This window comes from Peromyscus leucopus, chromosome 6 (assembly GCF_004664715.2).
Source record: "Peromyscus leucopus breed LL Stock chromosome 6, UCI_PerLeu_2.1, whole genome shotgun sequence".
Classification (NCBI taxonomy): domain Eukaryota; kingdom Metazoa; phylum Chordata; class Mammalia; order Rodentia; family Cricetidae; genus Peromyscus; species Peromyscus leucopus.
In genome coordinates this window covers 54841114-54861391 of record NC_051068.1, presented here as the reverse complement: position 1 = coordinate 54861391, position 20278 = coordinate 54841114, and positions in this window count along the sequence as shown.

Sequence of the window (20278 nt, the reverse complement as noted above, 5' to 3'; positions counted from 1 at the left end):
ATGGAGGGTATGGCCTCAAGTAAGTGCAACGCTGAAAGGTATTTTGTTTCAGATTTGATGCCTTTATGTTGAGGAGAATGAACATAATACATTTTACTTCCCATTGTGATTAAATACTTCCATATATTATTAGTTTTTCATATATTTATGATATTTGAAATGTCCCTTTTGATTTATTGGTATTAGTTATTTAGAAATTGACTTTACAATTTTCAGATAGTATGCTTTTGTACTTTGTGTAATATACTCAAGTGTATATAATTTAGATTTTAGATATCCCCCAAATTTTTTGTGTGAACTAATTGATTCCTAGCTTGAGACTAATGGAAAGAGTGAGAAAGTTAAAGAGCTGAGGCTTAGTAGGAAGTTTGAAGTCACTGGCATTCCCTGAGACCACAGGAAAGCAGGTCTCTGGTCCTTTCTTACCTGACTATGAGGTATGCTTCCAGCACTGTGTACTTAAATAGATTCCAAATAATGATGCCAGTGTAGCATGGGCTGAAACCTCCTAAGCCATAAAACATCAATCAGCATTTCTCTTCTTTGTTGTTTATCCCAGATATTTGTTATATAGTGGAAAGCTAACTTCACTGAAATGTGTTTTGGTGAGATAATATTCCTTGTAAGTGCTAGTTGTAACAACTTTTTAAAGATTTGTTTGTACAATAAAATTGAATATTTAAATCATTTGTGAATGTTCCACATAGTTTCAAAAAGAAAAAAGTACACACTATAATTTGTATGTGCGTGCATACATGTTTTGTATCTAAATATATTTGATGAAATTTATTTATTTTTACTCAATAGAAGTGTTGAAATCCAGCTAAAAATATATATGAGAAAAATTTGAAAGAATTATCAGGATTGTCATACCCTAAAGAGCATATGTATATGCATATTAGGAATTTAAGTTGATTGCACTAAATCCTACCGTCCTCTCTTGCTGGAACAGTGACTTTAAAGAATGTGTTCCCCATTTTTTTCATGTAAGGTTCAAAAGTTGCAAACCTGAAGCCATTGCTGTCTTGCATTCTTACCTTACATATTTTGTATAATGATATCAAAATTATACCATAAATTATTAGTTTTTATTTTGTTTCCTTTTTTTGCTATTTGTCCTTCCTTTTTTTGAGATAGGGTTTCTTTGGGTAGTTTTGGTGTCTCTCCAGGATCTCACTCTGTAGACCAGGCTGGCCTTGAACTCACAGAGATCTGCTGGCTCTGCCTCCCGAGTGCTGGGATTAAAGGCATGCACTACCACCACCTGGCAGTAATTTGTTTTTCTTTATATTTTTTCTAGTCTCTTTTCATAAAGAGACTATATCTTGTTATAGATATAGACATATATCTTGTTATAGATATTTGAAGGGAATTCTGTGACTGTGATTGGAGGGCTGGTGAGGGAGAGTCAAGGGATCTCCATTCACCTGAGTCTAAGGCTGCATGAAGCTAGTGAGCTTCTAGAACCCAAGAAAAGTCAATGGCTCCCACCACCACCACCTCACACTCATGATTAGGTGGACCCAATCTGCAAATGGAGTTCAGGGAAAACAAAAATACAGTTCATTTGAATGTTCTTTCCAGAAACCACGGCTGTGGGAAGATGCCATGTCTCTCCTGAGTGCATGAACCCCACTCACAGCAATGTTGCATCAGAGCCTCACTGTGAGAGAGGATGTGACATAAATTTTCAACCTCCTAGTCAATGCTATCCAAAAAGAGGAGAGAAGGGTGTGAACAGAGCAGAAATAAGCAACACTTTATAACCAACCTTTTCTCCATGATACTATTTATTTTGTAGAAATAGTGTAACTGGTTCTGGTTTTTTAACCTCAGTCTGACAGGTTTTATAACTAGTTGGAAAGCTCTCTTCTCATTTTTTACAGTAATATTACAGATTGACTATTGCTTCCATGTTAAGTGAAACAGTAGGTACATTTAAATGTGCTTACCTCTTTGCATTGATACTGATGATAGAATACATTTCTTATTCTTTTCAGTCTGTAAGTCTGTTTCTGACTATGCAGGACACACTGCTTCTCTCCTTGACACTCAGCACATTTGTCCTGAAGGCACAGTCTTAAAAATGTGGCTGCTTTTACTCCCATCATCCCTCCACAGGAGAATATGAGAGAATTTCGAATTCACATCATTTTCCTCTTCATCGTTGAGTGGACTACTTTTTCTCCTCTTTTCTGTCCCCTCCCACTTTGTGACCAGTAATTACTTAGCTCTGAGTGTTCTGCTGAGACACTGAAAGATTGTAACTCTAGAATCATTTGTAGGCATTTGTATTATACATTCACAAAATATCTACTTTTAATAGTTTTAATGAAACAACAAAGATTCTCCTTTGAGAGTCCTCTTTCACACCGCTTAAGGAATATGTCTTTCTATGTGTAGATTTCTTAAAAAGTTGCATAGATCAACAATGCCAGTCATTCCCCACCACTGCCTAGATGCCATGCCAAATTTATGTTGTAATTTACAGAATTGATGAGAATAGCTGATCACTGAGAGACTCCACAAGCAAAACATTAATTAGTATATTTTCTTTAGTTAAGAAGAATAATGTTAATTAACAAGAATTAAAATTATAGGGATAAGAATATAAAAGGAAAGAATAATTGCTCTAACAGGGCAAACCCAGGAACTTCCGTGTATAATTTATAACAAACAGGGACAAGTAGGCTTAGAACTTAGCCCTGTCAGGTGTTGCCCTGGTAGACTGTAAAATTTAATAACATGGCTTTAAAGAATATTATTCATTAAATTATCTTTAAGATGTTTTCTGCATATTTAAATCATAATTTGTTGCTATATCCTTATCTATTTTTGTTTCCTCTATTTACATTCCCCAATTACTTTTTTGTTACTAAATTATTTAAATATTATTTTGACATAAGAAAATAGCAATGCAAATTTTAATGGATGCACATATGTAATTTGATGCTTGAATATTTGCAAAATATGAAGTGTGTTTTAAAAATGAAACCTAATAACATAAGTTTGAGTATAAAACATAAGATTCAGCATGCATTGTAAATTTCACATAAATTACTGCTAACAGCAAATAAAATGCAATCAGACACAAAGTGTAAACTAAATGATCAGCAATTTTGTTGTAATTCTGGGATATACATTTGCTATTCCTGCCTTAATCTGACCTGATTTTTTTTCTAATTTTCCAGCTGCTTAGAATTTCTTTCTGACTATGCATGAGAAACAAAGTAGAATTCAACATTCATTATAATCTGACTTCAAGTGCTATCCCCTTGACTCCTTGAGTCTAAAACATTCCCAGCTTCTCCTTGATACTTTTGAGATCTCTAAAGTCATTATGTATAAATAACTATTTCAAAGCAGAATTAATTAAAATATTTTATTATGAACATGCTAATTTTTTACTTAAGCAAGTCTTTAAACCTGAAGAATTATCCCCACCACACTTGCTATGTATTGTATTCCTGTTTCTTACAAAAGTTCTAGAACTACAAGTCAGTGTGAATTTGTTATAGCAAAAAAAAATTTAATGTATACTTCCCAAATGCCAAATCATCAGTTTTATTTATTTGAATACATAGAATTTAGGAAATGGTTATATATTTACTTTTATAATGAAGAACAATGTGGAAAAACAGGAAGGAGATCATATTATATATTCTGGAGATTTATCTACAAGGAGGAAGAAACAAAATTTGCATTTAGAAAGATAATGGCCAAACTAGAAAGATTTAATCTTTACAAATAAACATGAGCAACCTATTTTTAATCTATATGTCTGTCTGTCTGTTTGTCTGTCTATCTATCTATTATCTATCATGTCATACATCTATAATCTATATCTTTTTCTTTATAACTATCATCTATACAGTCTTTTCAAATTTTACTTTGTCTTCCAATGTTTTCTGAATTTTCTCCAGTTTTGTTGTTGAAACATATATAGTGTTGCCCTTTAATCATACCTAATAAATATTCACTTGTTGTCTGTGTCATGATAAAACTATTTTTACAGACAGCTGCTGTCAAATACAAAATTCATTCTACAGCCCCCCCCCCCGCCCGCCACAAACCGAGAATATAGATCGGCTGATGTACTCACATTTACCACCACCATATTTCCCATGATACTCTTAGTTAGGGATGATTATCTGACCTAATCCTGAAAAGTGAAATTTGAGTGAACACACCACATCGCCATCTCTACTTAGATTGTTTTCAGATAATCTAAACTTACATGTACTACTAGATGTCTCCTGTGTCACAGATAGCATTCACTTTTAATTGAATTCTGTCAACCTTACCCCGAAAAAGTGACATTATAAATAAAATGACCATGACAGTAACCATAGGTATTTTGGAAACACACAAACAAAAAATAGTGTGCAGTTAATAACTAAGTGTGGAGGGTAATGGACATGAATTGAAATGGAGAGTGAGGAGCCAAAGGTAGCTATACTTCTTTTGAATTAAAAAAAATAAATTGTTTTTTTTCTAGAAAGTAACATCAAGAATAAAAAAGGAATAATGGTGAGAAAAAGAAAATGAGTTATGTAGCAAATACCTTAAAATTATTTGAATATGGAGATTCCGGAGAGACATTCAGTGGGTGATTTGACATATGACTTGAAGACAAGATTTGCATTAGAAATTATAGCAAGTGAAATCATGCATAAAGTTGTACATGTTACTGATAAAGGCTGTGAAATAATGTGGAGAGAGAAGTCAATGCAAGGAATATTTTTTGGATATAAGAAATTGTTTGAATGAATGAGGTGACCTGAGAGGTACAGGCAAATTAGTAAGTGCAATAGAAAGGAAGGGAGCAAATGAGCTGAGGAAAAAAGAAAATAATGGAGAAAATGAGTAGAAAGCAGGGGAGGGGATGCAATTTACACTCGTAACACTCACCTCTTATGAGGAGAGAGTAGAAGAGACTAAGCAGAACATTGTGTGGCCGGTAAACTGAAACTTGGGAAAAATGAGGAAGATAACACAGACCATAGACACAGATGCCGTTTTCCTGGGTCACAGATTTTCCACATGAGGTTGCAGAATGTGACTTCAGTAAAGCAGGACCATATGAACTGATGTGCCACCTTTCCAGCTAGCTCAGAGACAGGAGTGGGGTGGGAGCAGAGAAATGTGTAGCCTTAGAGAAACCTTCCAAATGAGTTCTTTTCACGAATCTGTATACTCTGCATCCTCACCTCCACCAGATTTGTGTTTCTCTCTTCTTGCTTACTTTACCTTCTGTGTTCAGTACTGAGCCTTTCTAGACTCTACCAGAAATACTTCTTTTTGTCCTCTCTTGTCTGGTAAATGATAAGACCCCATTTTTCACACTCATGGGTCTGGCTCCATGCATTGCCTCATCACCTGGTCACTGCAGTTGAGATATGACATCTGGAAAGAAAACAGTCTTGGGATGGTGTTAAGTTTGCTCATGTCAGAATATTTTTGCAGAACTCTGCCAGTTACAAAGAGGAAACCTGGAGTGAATTTTAACAAATTTTAACAATTTGTTAAAGCACATTGAAACATTTGCACACTGAACACTGGGTATCATATTCACTGATGTAATGTATCAAACTTAACAGCCAGTATGTTCACAGCTGAAAAGATGATATAAAGTAGTATAAATTCAGTTAGCTCCAATGGACATGTGCTTTGAAAATAAAATACAATCAGTTCTGTCAAGAATTAATATGGAAATGATGTCTACTTAATGTATGAACTCACTTGTTCTATAAAAGATGATGATTTGGATATAACAATTTCAATGATTTTATTAAATGTAAATTCATCATATTCAGCTTTTGGTATGCTTTTTATTTTTGTCCTGAAAACTTAAAATTAGCCTTGTCTCATTTACAGCTTACATTATATTTCTGTTGAGTGGTACTGATATAGAACAATAATACTGAGATAAAATGTGCAGATGCCTTGCCTTTTATTAATATTTTATTCTCAATTATGATGTTAATTATTCAATGTGTTAGATATTTCAGTTTTCTATGATTACTGGGGTTTCTATATTCTTTACACAACTTAGCATATGGCACATTGAATTTTAGACAAATTTATTAACGTAATTGGTAAAAATATTAGTACTTGAGTCCAATCATTTAATAAAATACACAATTGCTCTTTACTATTACAAAATGAATAAACTTATTTTTTTCCAAAATCAATTCATTTGATTTAATAATCCATTTTAGGTGTTTATGTACATCTAAGATTTCATTAGATTTCATATTTCAAACTACAGCAATTTGACAACATTTCATAAAATATTCCTGCTTAGAATTACAAATAAAAGCTTTTGCAACAGTTATATATATTACAGTGATAATCAGATTTATAATATGATATATGTTTATAAATTTTATTAGCAATTCAAAAATATTGAAAACACATAGTAAAGGAGACATTGTCTACATAACTTGCACCAAGGTGAAGTGCAGAACAATGTGTTTCCAGGAGTCTGCAGCTGCTCTCATAGGCTATAACATGTCAACCCATTGTGTCCTAGTCATTGATGTCATTAATAAAATTGTCACATTTTATTCTGAGAATTATTTTATTCCTGTATATGCTTATAATTCATGAGCTTGTATGCTACTATTGCTTTGAAAATTCCATTGATATATACTCTATATTATCAAGGAAGCTATAATCTGAAACTTATGTTGAGTTTGGATCTGTTTCCTAAACTTGACTTTTATTTCCTCTGTACCTTCTTTCTGTCCACAATACTGTCAACGTTGTTGAAAAGTACAAGGATACCAGAGGAAAGATGTGTAGTGGGTAGCTGTTCCAGCTTTGACCCTGAAGCACTGCCCCTAGTGAGGCAGCAGGTAATTTCCACACCTGTCTATGACCTGCCCCTGGAGTGTGGCCTCGACTTAAGATCTGAGATGCGTAAGTGCCAGCTCTCTTTGCTACCTCGTAGTCTTGGATGCTGGTGCAGCTCAGGGCAGAGCTCTCTAGAGAACAGCGCTAGACCATGCCTCAATCCCTATTTCCTGTATTGTGAGTTTCCTGTATTGAGTGAATCCCCCCAATAAATTCCTATAATCATTAAGCTATTTCCGTGGGTTGGTAGTAATTGATTCACTATCGAGATGCTAATCAGACAATAGAAAAAACTGATAAAGGCATTTTTGGGCACGGAGTTCAATGTAATTATATTAAAACAATTTTTTATTTCTTATATAAGTGTATTTTTATAATTTCTATAAAAATGTATACAAAAAAGATGTCATCTAAAATTAATCTGGAAACTTTTTTTTCATGAGCCAAAAGAATTTCTATTTTATCCATATTTGTGGGGATTCCCCACCAACGTTCAATTAATAATGCACTAATTATTGGAATCAGCATCCCATGGAGAAATTGTTGATATTTTCTACTATACATGAATAGAAATGAGAAACTTACTCATAATTATTGGGAAATGTCTGCCATAGCAAATATTATCATAGTTATGGTGACAATACATTTTTTATTACATATCAACCCTTCTTCCCGCCAATATCTGCATTTCTTTTTTTCCATAGAGAAGTTGTCAACACTTACTTTTCTTTTCTTTTTTCACTTTTATAAATATAGTTTATTTTGTATTTATCTATGAACTACTCAGATAGCTCATGAGTACAAAGAAAGACTGAGTCTGTCTATACTTCTGGGGGTCCCATGTGTCAACAGGATGAATTATCTTAGAGGAAATAAAGAAGACAGAAAAAGAAGGGGAAATAAAATGGGTGAGAGATGCAAAAATGAAGGATAGAGTTTGTGAGGGAGTGAGAGAGAGGAGGGAAGAAAAAGGAACAAAGGAGAAGCAGCCAACTTTTCTCAGTACCCAAATTAAAATTTTACCATTAGCAATAACAAAGGGTGTTGTCTTATTTAGGGTCTCTATTGCTATGAAGAGACACCATGACCATGGCAACTCTTCTAAAGGGGAGACTCGCTTACAGTTCAGAGGTTTAGTTCGTTATCTCCATGGTGGGGAACATGGTGGCTGGGAGTGTGGTGGCAACCAAACAGACGTGGCGCTGGAGAGGGAGCTGAGAGTTTTTAATCTTGATGCACAGGCAATAGGAAGTTGACTGTCTCACTGGGTGTGGCTTGAGTATATATGAGACCTCCAAGCTCACCTTCACAGCAACACTTTATTTTCATTAGAGGAATTTAAAGGCTGTATAATGTTTTAAAATTTCCTAGAGAATTTCATTTTAAGTGATTTATCATCATATAATAGGTATATATGATAATGGTTTTTATTATATTTTCAAATGTACCTTTAATGTGTTTGTTTTGTTTATACTCAACCTATGCAATATACATTTCTACTTCCAGAAGTTAAAGCCAGAAATCCTTTTTAGCATGATTTTCTTGTGTTTTAGGTAGGTACAAATACAGTTTTCAACTTCTAGAGGGCACATTACAACAGGTAGAGTGAATAATACTAACACTGTTCCCATTTAGGAATGACCTCTGTAAAATATTAGAAATTCCATATTTTCATAAATTAGAACTTTTAGATTCATGTTTTATCTCATATAGCACAGTGCGATTCAGACAGCCTATGATAAGTTCAATAGCAGTGTAGTTAGGACCAATCTCTCTGTAAAAGTTAGCTTTCATTCAGATGAAGGCTTTCATGGTTATGGGCATATGTCCAGATTTACATGCATGAATTATCTAGTAGTACAATTTCTTAGAAAATGAGGAACATTTGTGGGCAAAGAAATCAAGCAAAGTTCCTGGAAGGGCTTTCAACTCTAGGGTATAAAGGATGCCCTCAATCTCTGCTACAGTTCCTCTGTTTTAATTAATACTTGTCATAGAGAAACAATAGCAATAATGTCAACCACAGAATTATGAGAGATAACTTGCATTCTTTAAGGTGTTATACCCAACTTGTTGTCTTCTAGGACCTTAAAGAAATGAAGTTATGGGGTTCAATATGGTTCTAGTTGAAACCACCAAACTAATGGATCTATATTTCTGCCATTAGTAGCATTTAAAGTGCATTAACCATATATCCTATAAGGCAAGTTTGGAGTTGCTGAAGCAATATTCATTTGATATGCATGCAAATATTTATTAACTATAAGAATTACGGAATTATATAGGTACATATTCATGAACAACTATATGAGTATATGAAAATGCCAAATAATACTAATAATCACTAAATTCTAAATCCAAATTATACTAGGTGTCACTTTAGGATAGTAAGAATGAAGATTCCCCATTGCTTATAATGTAGTGTGTTTATCTCATGGAAATATCCTATTCTACTGGGCATTTTTACCTGTGGATTATTATGAAGATGATTTCTTCCTAAGCTGTAATGTCTAATTGATAATGATAATGTTAGTTTAAATTGAATTTTGGGGCCTGGAGAGATGGCTCAGAAGTTAAAAGCACTGGCTGTTCTTTCAGAGGTACTGAGTTCAATACCCAGTAACCACATGGTTAGCACACAGCCACCTGTAATAAGATCTGGTGTCCTCTTCTGGCTTGCAGGCATATTGCGAGCAGAATAGTGTATGCATAATAAATAAATCAATCTTTTAAAAAAAAAGAATGACTAATATCAAAATGACTAAATATAGTAGGCCTGGTAAGGAGGATATGGAGAAAGAGGCTTTTCACACTCTGTAAGTAGATGTATAAACTAGTACATCCATTAAGAAACCTTTATAGAGTGTCTTTGAAAAATCAAGACTATAATCTACTACACAGTCTCCAGTCCTACTCCTAAAAAGAAGTCCAATGGAAATGAAGTCAATCCAATGACTAGACATCTATTTTATTACATTTACTGCAACCCTTCACCATAGCCAACACATGCAGACAAATGACAAACAGATGAAGAAAATATGGTGTATATAGATAAACCACACATTCCATTCAGCTATGTGAAAATAAGGGAAAACTCTCAACATCTCCAAACATGGAAGTTGGAGGTCATTATGTTAATGACACCGATGAGTCACAGAAAGAAGAGAGCCTCATGTAGAATCTGAAATTATCCACCTCATGGAATTTGAGAGGTTCAGAACATGGGTCACTTGGTTTGGGTAGTGTTGAGGAGGAAGTATGCAATAGGAGTAGGGATCTGAGCTAGGAGTGGCAATGAACAATAATATATTGGAGATTTCAGTAAAAATACAGTGTTTTGAATATTTTCGTCATAAATAATAAGCATGTGAAGAGAGATAGATATAATCATCTTGTGGTAGTCAACTTTTTTATGACAAATAAAACAAAATCAATCAAGCAAGCAAGAAAAACCCTGAGAAAATTAGCTTGCAGAAGGCAAATGCTCATTTTGTCTAATGGTTTCAGTCTGTGGTCACTTGGTGATGGTTTTTTGGGCTGGAGGTAGCAAAGGCTATCATTAATGGGACTAAAGTAAAAAGATTGGATACCTGATGGTGGCTGGGAAATAAACAAAAAGAGGAAGGTGTGAGGTCTCAAAACCCCCCTTAAAGTTGACCGCCAATGATCTAACAACCTCCTTGTTATTCTCACCTCCTAATAGCTCAATAGTCTCCCAGTAGTATAACAGACAGCTATCCCTGTGACCAAGCCTCCTGTACCAGGCATTCAGAGATCTTAACATTAGTACTGTTATAAGAATTATACAATGTATATTCTATTAAAATACCATAGTACAATTTTTCTCTTAATATACTACTTAAAACAAAAAATTGAATAAATATATAATAATTTTAAATTCATGCACATCAATAACTGCAGTGATAACAAATATATCCACAGGAAAGAGAAAGAGAAATGATAGCAGTTGCATAACAAAGAGATACCCTATGGGAAAATGCTCTGTATGAACACAGAACAGCAGAAATTAAGTAAAAATGAGTGAAACAGCATGTGCTCTATTGTGTTTTCATAGCCAAGCTATTTCTCATTCAAATAAATTGATGACAGAAGTCACAGCCTGGTACTATACTTGGTAAAGTGAATGCACAATTTAAGAAACCTTTGAGGGAGCATGAGTGATAACCCAGATTGATAGAATATGAAATCTAGGTCAGATAAGTTGATAATGTTCCATAGGAATAGTAGAGTATACTGTTCTTATGAATGTGATATTATGCACAGAAATATTCAAAGCTTGTAATACTGACATGTTAATGTACTAAGGAGGTGCTAGCAGAAACAAGTGTGGAGTTTCTTTTAATGAAATAATTTCTTCTGAGTAAGTCATCACTTGAAGTCATTGAAATGGTTTAGGCTTACAACTCTCCATAGAAAACTCATCAAAATGGCATTGCTTTATCAAATCCAAGGTTTGTGAACACCTAAACACTTGTCATTTAATAAAGAAAAGATTGAATATATCCTATAAGTGTTTTTATTTATAAATAAATAGTAATATTTAATATGATTTTGGTTTTTTTAACCTATTGGCAATTCATTGAACAGTTCTGAACTACATGGCTCTAAGTTTTGTGGAGTCAACAAAAATATAAAATTCTGCATTCAATGATCAAAGATCATATATATATAATATTAACAAAAATATCATACAATAAAAGATGAAAAATAAAAATGAAAGCACTTAAAATGGAGCATCCTATAACTTCAAATCTTCTTTGTCTCTGGCTTAGCAAGTTACAATAAAGGTAAGAGTGTTAAGCAATAGTCTTTGTGACAAACCATGGCTGCTGCATCTGTTGATGGTTTGGGGCTATAAGCAAGAGCCATGCAGCCAAAACTGTGGTGGTATTGTGTTCTCCAAAATATTGTGTACTCTAATAAATTTATCTGGGGTCAGAGAACAGACAGCCACTAGATACAAAGGCTAGAAAATGGTGGCACTCACACCTTTAATCCTAGCATTCCAGAGATAGAAATCCCTCTGGATCTCTGTGAGTTCAAGGCCACATTGGAAATAGCCAAGCATGGTGACACACGCCTTTAATCCCAGAAAGCCAGCCTTTAATCCCAGGGAGTGGTGGTAGAAAGCAAAAAGATATATAAGGCGTGAGGACCAGAAACGAGAAGTTTTTAGCTGGTTAAGCATTCAGGCTTTTGAGCAGTAATTCAGCTGAGACCCATTCTGGATGAGGACTCAGAGGCCTCCAGTCTGAGGAGACAAGACCAGCTGAGGAATTGCAAGGTGAGATAGCTGTGGCTTGTTCTGTCTCTCTGATCTACCAGCATGGACCTCAATAACTGGCCTCGGGTTTGATTTTATTAATAAGAACTTTTAAGATTCCTGCTACACAAAACTAACATGAAGAATGTGGATTTCCCCGACCCCTTATCTGTTAATCATTATCAGTTCTTTAAGGCTTACTTTCTGTACCACTCTTGCACAGACAAGAATAGGCAGGGCCCACAGAAACAATTAGCTGTCCCCTGCTGTAGAGCTGAGCTCAGAAATAATGTGATGTTCAATCTCTGCTACAGGGTAGTGTTAAAAACACCTGACTACGATGACTGGGAAGGGAAAACAGCAACAAGTGGAGAATTTTAGGATTGCTCAGAAAGAAACACAAAAGACTGAAATGGGAGCCAAAGGGTATCTCATTCACATAATCTGAAACTACAATGCACTATAAAGTTTCAAGTTTACATTTGGTAAAATTTGTCTTATTTTTTATCTAGCCATTAGAAAATAAAAGGCTACTTTCAGCAGATTTATGGAATTTAGAATAGCTTCCTTGGGGATATTTTGCCAAGCATCTTTGGTAATACTATTTAGAAAACACTTAGTTAATGGTTGTTTTGAGAATGTGCAGCACAGGATGTTTTTTTGTGCTTCTTTTTATCTCTCTTTAAATAGCCCTCCAGGACCTGAAAATCTTAGTGGTTTAATAGATGGTCTTTCTTTGAAACCTAGAATTGTGGTATATTTTCTGAAAGTCACACTAATTTATAGTTTTGCTCACATAGTGATTTTAGCAAGTCCATAGGTATAATTGAGTGACCACTGTACGGATCTTTTTAATTAAAATTTTCTCTGTGTTGTGCCAGGCCATGGCAGCTTTGATATGCATGCGTGATTCCCACCAACGCAAGTAAGCAGAACTAAGGGCGATGCTTTCCACTTGGAACACCTGGGATTCTATGTGCTCCAGATGCTGTGGAGTCTCCTGTCATTGTTACCTTTCTCAAACTGTTGGCTTGTCATGGCAATATAATTCCTCAAGAAGCCACTATTGTTTATTTAAATGAAGTCTTAGGTCCCTCCAATGTCATATAAGTTCTGGACAAAAGATATGCTGCCCTTTCAGTGATAGAAGCACAATTTTCTAAGTGGAATGAAAATCTCTGTCAAGACCATCATGCTTTCAGTTTGATAATTGTAGACAGGATGTTGATAGTAGGTGGCAGAATGATATAACATACCCATAGATTAAAATGCAAATTTTATTGATGAAAATAGAATATGCAGAAGGGCCCCAGAGCCTTTCAACTTTCTGACAGCAACATGCAGAACCAGGAAACAGCATTATAATCTTTTGTTAAGTGTCTGTCCCAGTCTGACACTCCAATAGACATCTGCTTATGCTGTACCCATGCCAGGTTCCAGTTTTAAAAGTATACACAATTCAGGGGTAAATGACCATTGGACTTACACTCTGTCTCAAAAGAAGGCTGGGGTTGAATACAGTTTCAATTATAAAAGAGAGGCTCTGTCACTGAAAATGTGCTATATGATGTCATAGAAAAAATATTTGACTTTAGATATAGTAATCTGAATCTATAAAGTCATACTTTGAATTCTGTTTTTAATGGATGCTAATGTTTTGGTGCCTACAAAACCTTTATAATTTAGTTCTTCAACAGAAACAAAATATCAAGTAGCTTACTCACATTATTAAGTGAATTTTTGGTATCAGCAGGATCCCTTAGAAGTTGAGAGTATTCAAGAGAATAATGAAAAATTGTGTCCACACATGTCAATGAGCAAGTACATTGCCTCAGAAACAGTTCATTCCTGGCTACTTGAGAATCCACTGTTGGAACAGAAAGTTACGGGCTTAAGACTGATTTTTTTTTCTCAGAATCTCAACAAAGAGACACTATTTTATTGCATTAAAAGGAAGAAATGTGATTTTTATGTTTATACTTTATGGTACACATTCAAAGGGAGTGGAAAATAGAGGATGACCCAAAGATTTGTTCTATCAACACTTCACAATAGTGCCTGTGCCTTAGAACGCAGGTCTAATAACACCAAGTGAAAGCATAGTTATAAATGCAGGCCTTCTCCAGCCAATAGATAGTAGTTCATGATGCTAAATGTTTCAGCAGTTCCAGACAGGCACTGAAGGGCTGGGAGATTCCTGAAGTGCAGCTGATATTCAGTCCAAGCTGAAAATTAGTGAAAGAGCAGTAACAAACTCTGTGCATTTACCAAAAACATACAATGATAATAAAGCAACGTTCATTTTCTCATAAAACCCTTCACATCTGGGCCTTTATTATTTTCTATCTACTCTAGGGTAGATCTTCTTCTCCCATCAGTTAATCCTTCCAGGAAATACTCACCCAAATGTACAACTTTTGCTAGATCACAGATACCACTAAGATGATGTATTAAATAGGTCAGGGTTCTCTAGAACAGCAGAACTTACAAAATGAGTCTTTGCCCCACTTCTCCATATCCACGTGTGTGTGTGTGTGTGTGTGTGTGTGTGTGTGTGCGTGTGCATGCATGCGTGCGTGTGTGCGTGCGTGTGTGTGTGTGTGTGTGTGTGTGTGTGTGATATTACCCTATGAATCCCCAAACCCATATATGTGTGTGTTATATGGGGATTTATTGGATATGGGAGATATATATATATATATATATATATATATATATATATATATACCACGATCCATCTGATCCAACAAAGGCTGTTTATGAAGAGAAATTCCAAGAACCCAGAAGTTGCTCAATCTGTGAGGCTGATGTCACAGCTGGTCTTCTGTAGATTCTGTAATCCTGAAAAGTAGGTTCTACTGCCAGTGAAGTAACAGACTTGCTAAGAATGTGAGAGCAAGCAGGCAAAGAGCAAAAGCTTCCTTCTTCCATGACATTATATAAGCTTCCAGAAGAAGGTGTGGCCAAAATCAAAAGTGTGTCTCGCCTTGACAAAAGATCTGCATCAAAGTTGTGTGTCTTCTTACCTCCAATGTGCAGACTAGAAGTGGATTCACATGCTACAAATCAAGCAAAAACTCTCACAGGTGTCTCCCATTTTTGCATGGTAGTTCTTTCCAGAGATTGTCGAATTGTCAACCAAGAATTTCCATCACAGATGTCAACCAAGACTAATCACTACAACACATAGATGTAATTTGTCTTCCCTTTGCAGATGGTAGGATGTAATGCATGTAGACTGACTACTGCCTGTAATCTCAAGGGAGAAAAATGATGAGATAAAATCATCACAGATTGATAATGAGCTATGAATTTTCTCTGTGAGTAAGCCAAAATTGTAACTATTAAAATGCTATCCTTAATTAGCAATAATAATAATCAAGATGTGAAAGACATATTAATGGATAACAGAATACTCTTGCCTTTTTAGCTACCTTTGTAACTTAAACGGGAATGAAGGGAAAAGACTTGACATTACAGGCATTTGTATGCCAATAAGAGCAGAGCTCATTATTATCAGCCAGAACTCACAGCAGAGAAAGATTGTCAAATCACCATCATTTCATTATATCCTTTGTGACAGAAAGTTTCCTGAGCTTCAAGAATAAAATAGAGTAATTTAAGAATTAAGGATTAACATATGTATTATACTTGAAAGTAGTAATATGAAGATAAAGTGTTTTCTCTTGTGTAATGGCATGTTCTTATGAAGCCCAACAATTATATACATATTCCATCCTGCAAGTTGGATAATATGCTCAGATACAGGGCCACACCAAATCTCTATTCTGTTAAATTCAGGCCCATGGCTTTGGTTTGTATTCCTCCATCAATTTCCTTGTGATGATTTATAACTCAGCCTTGATGTTCTTTTTCATCCAGCAGATCTAATGGAAAAGAGGCCTAATGCCTACTATACTCTGGAATTCAGGAGTCCTAGGCCAATAGAAGAGTTCTGATGGCATGCCAGAAGCTGTAACTGTAATCTCAGTCATTACAAGGCACAGAGGAAATAATAATAACACAGCTTCCATGCTGTAAAAGATTATTCTTGTAATTTTTGTTATAGACCCACAAAGGCTGTTCATGTCCTCACAAAGTGCATCTCCCAAAATGCTGTGGTTTTAACTTGTGATGTGGAAATTTCATGTTTTTTTTCATTGGGACATGAATTCCATACCATATTTTAAAGTACACATTAGTGAAGAGGCACCATTATGTTACTCTATCATAATTTGGTATTTCAATTAATTTTAAACACATAGTAACATGAAATAATCAAAATATTCTGTACTCAAATTGAGAAAACATTCATAAAGTATAGAATGAAAAGAAAATATATTGTAAATGAAAAACAGTTTTAAAAAAAGTGCACCCCCAGATGTGCACTGATATAATTTAGAGGACAGTAATGAGATCAGTTTGTCAGTTTCAATATATGACTTTGGCAACTAGAAATATATAAGAATACAATAATGAGTTTCAAAGAGAATTTGATCCAGTATTTAAGACCACTAAATCTCATTTTGTTTAATATATGCCAGATGATATTTTTAAAATTTTTCATATGAAAATGACATATTTCAAATATACAAAGGGATAATTCTAGTTCCACTGTCTTTCTGTGTAACTGTTGAATGAAAGTCCAGTGTTTGTCTTGCCCAAGCTCCCAAAAAGAGAAACTAAGAAAACAATTGACTTCACTAGTATAGGTCATAGGAAATCACAAGATCTAATTGAATTACTGGAGGGAGTCATTAAATGTTGATCATTATTAAGTATTTCATACTAGTAAACTATGAAATAATATTGATACTGACCAAAACCCAGAAACTAAAAAACAGAACCCAGTAATGAATTGCTGACTACAGTGAAAAGACTTTTTTTCTAAAATTTTAGGGCATAAAAGAATGATTCTATGCCCTTCAACTGAAGAATGGATAAAGAAAATGTGATACATATACACAATGGAGTACTACTCAGCAGAGAAAAACAATGACATCATGAAGTTTGCAGGCAAATGGATGGAACTAGAAAATATACTGAGTGAGGTAACCCAGACTCAGAAAGACAAACAAAGTATGTACTCACTCATAAGTGGATACTAGATTTAAAGCAAAGAATAACCAGACTGCAACTCACAACTCCAGGGAGGCTACCTAGTAAAGAGGACCTTAAGAAAGACACAGGGATCAGCCATTGACAGAGAAATGGATGAAATCTACATGAGCAAACTGGAAATGAAGGGGGGTAATGAAGGGCAAGGGTTGAAGGAAAGAGAGCTTGGGGGAGTAGCAGATCCCAGCTGGATCAAGAACAGAGAGGGAGAACAAGGAAAAAGAGACCATGATAAATGAAGACCCCATGGAAATAGGAAGAAGCAGAGTGCTAGAGAGGTCCCCAGAATTCCACAAAGATAACTCCACTATGGACTACTGGCAATGGTCAAGAGAGTACCTGAGCTGACCTACTCTGGTGATCTGATGGCTGTACATCCTGTCATGATAGAACTTTCATCCAGTGACTGGTGGAAGCAGATGCAGAGATCCATGGCCAAACCCCAGGTGGAGCTCCAGGAGTCCAATCAGTGAGAGAGAGGAGGGATTATATGAGCAAGAGATATCGAGACCATGATTGGAAAAAGCACAGGGACAAATAGCTAAACTAGTGAAAACACATGAACTGTGAAACAATAGCTGAGGAGCCCCCATGGAACTGGACCAGGCCTTCTGGATAAGTAAGACAGTTGATGAGCTTTACTTGTTTAGGGGGCCCCCAGGCAGTGGGACCAGCACCTGTCCCTGGTGCATGAGGTGGCTTTTTGGAACATAGAGCCTATGCTGAGACACTTTGCTCAGCTTTAGTGCAGGGAGGAGGACACCTGACCTGGTGCAACTGAATTTACCAAGTTGGGCTGACTCCCCAGGGGACACCTTACCTTGGAGGAGGTGGGAATGGGGGTGAGTTTGGGGGGAAGGCTGGGAGGTGCGAGGAGGAAGGACAGGGGAATCTGTGGCTTATAGTGATATTTTATTTGTACTGAAATGTGATTTGTATGTTAATAAATAAAGTTGCCCGGGGGTCAGAGCTATTAGCAAGCCATAGCAAAAGCTGGGTGGTGGTGGCACATGCCTTTAATCCCAGCACTGGGGAGGCAGAGCAAGGCAGATCTCTGAGTTCGAGGCCAGCCTGGTCTCCAAAGCGTGGTCCAGGAAAGGTGCAAAGCTACACAGAGAAACCCTGTCTCAAAAAACCAAAAATAATAAAAAAGATACAGTACCTTCGAAGGCAGCTGAACAGGCAGTAGGCCGATGGCTTTTGATGTGCAGTGGAACAGCAGATGAAACAGTTATTCTTGAAGAGTAACTAATCTCAAACCTCTCAATAGTAGACTGGCATTTAATAGAGGGATATGGAGAAGAATGGGATGCTGAGATGAAGCCACATATACACAGCCAAGAAGAATGGACAAATGAGACAACTGAAGAAAAGTGACAAATCATCTGTCCCAGGAAACAGAGTGAAATGGCATATGGGTATATCATCTAAAAAAATTTTATAAGTCTTCCTAAATCTTTGTTTCTGCTCTTCTCTAAAGAAATTTATCACTATTGCTCTTCTAATAGTCCCAGCTCAATTAAAATTTAAAGCTGACTTTGAAGTTGGAGAATAGCTCTCTCCTTCTTTAAACTCAAGCATGTTGTTAAAAGGAAAATGCAAACTCCCTGTATCATGCCAGAAGAAAAGAGCCGTCTTCTGCTATGGGACAGGAAAAAAGCCAAATTAATTGACGGACTATTCTATTACTAACCTCAACTCTTTGATTCCATTCTGATTCTTTATACTTTTCTTAAAGTATGAATTTTATATCAAAATTTATAAGATTAATATATATAGATATATATACATTTTAAACTTTGTTAAGATATGAATGGTCATATAGAGTACTAACTAATTCTAGAAAGAAAAAAGGCTTCAATTAGCTGCATATATAAGTCTTTGTGTTTGAGTCTCTTATCAGTTTTCTGCAAGACATCACGGCCAGGCCTAACATCAACTGAAGTCTCCAGGAAGAAGATGGGCCCCACAAGAACAATTCCACATGGACAATAATAACATCACTAAGCTGACAAACATCATCTACAGATCAGATTTGAACTACAAAGTGCTCAGAGCAATTTTGAGAGGGCTAGCTGAGATGATCCAGTTTCAAACACTACTTGAATAAGGACTTGAGATAAACCCTGAACTTTGGCATTATACACAGACTGGATAATGAAGGATATAGTTTCCTTTCCTACAATTTGACAATTAACCTAAAATGTTTCTTTTCAGGATAAAGATACCTGCTGTGGAACGGTCTGTATGTCAAATTGCTCTGATTGGTCAATAAATAAAACACTGGTTGGCCAGTGGCCAGGCAGGAAGTAGGTGGGACAAGGAGAGAGGAGAATTCTGGGAAGTGGAAGGCTGACGCAGAGAGACACTGCAGCCGCCGCCATGACCAGCAGCATGTAAAGATGCCGGTAAGCCACCAGCCACGTGGCAAGGTATAGATTTATGGAAATGGATTCATTTAAGATATAAGTACAGTTAGCAAGAAGCCTGCCACGGCCATACAGTTTGTATGCAATATAAGTCTCTGTGTTTACTTGGTTGGGTCTGAGCGGCTGTGGGACTGGAGGGTGACAAAGATTTGTCCTGACTGTGGGCAAGGCAGGAAAACTCTAGCTACAGATACCTTCGCTCATACCCAGCAGGAAGCAATTTTAAGAATACAATGCCCACATTCCAAAAGAGGTGGTGTGGGGCGGGTGGTTTTTTGGTCTTTTTAATGGGTTGTGGGTCTGGGATAATTTTCATTGTTTAGTGGAGTTGGTTACAAGTTGTTGTCAAGGGTTAGGAAAAGGGCTAAGCAAAGGAGATTAGATTTAAGGTTCTTATTTAAAAAAAGAAAAAGAAAAAGACAATTACTAGTTTTAAATACTATACATTGGATTGGATTGTTTTATATTATATATATTGAAATTGATACTGCTAGAAAATGCTATATGTATATTTCTAATTGTACTTATACCGTTCATTTAACAATGTAATGTAATTTTCTGATCCTTGAATGTTACTATTACCAACTAT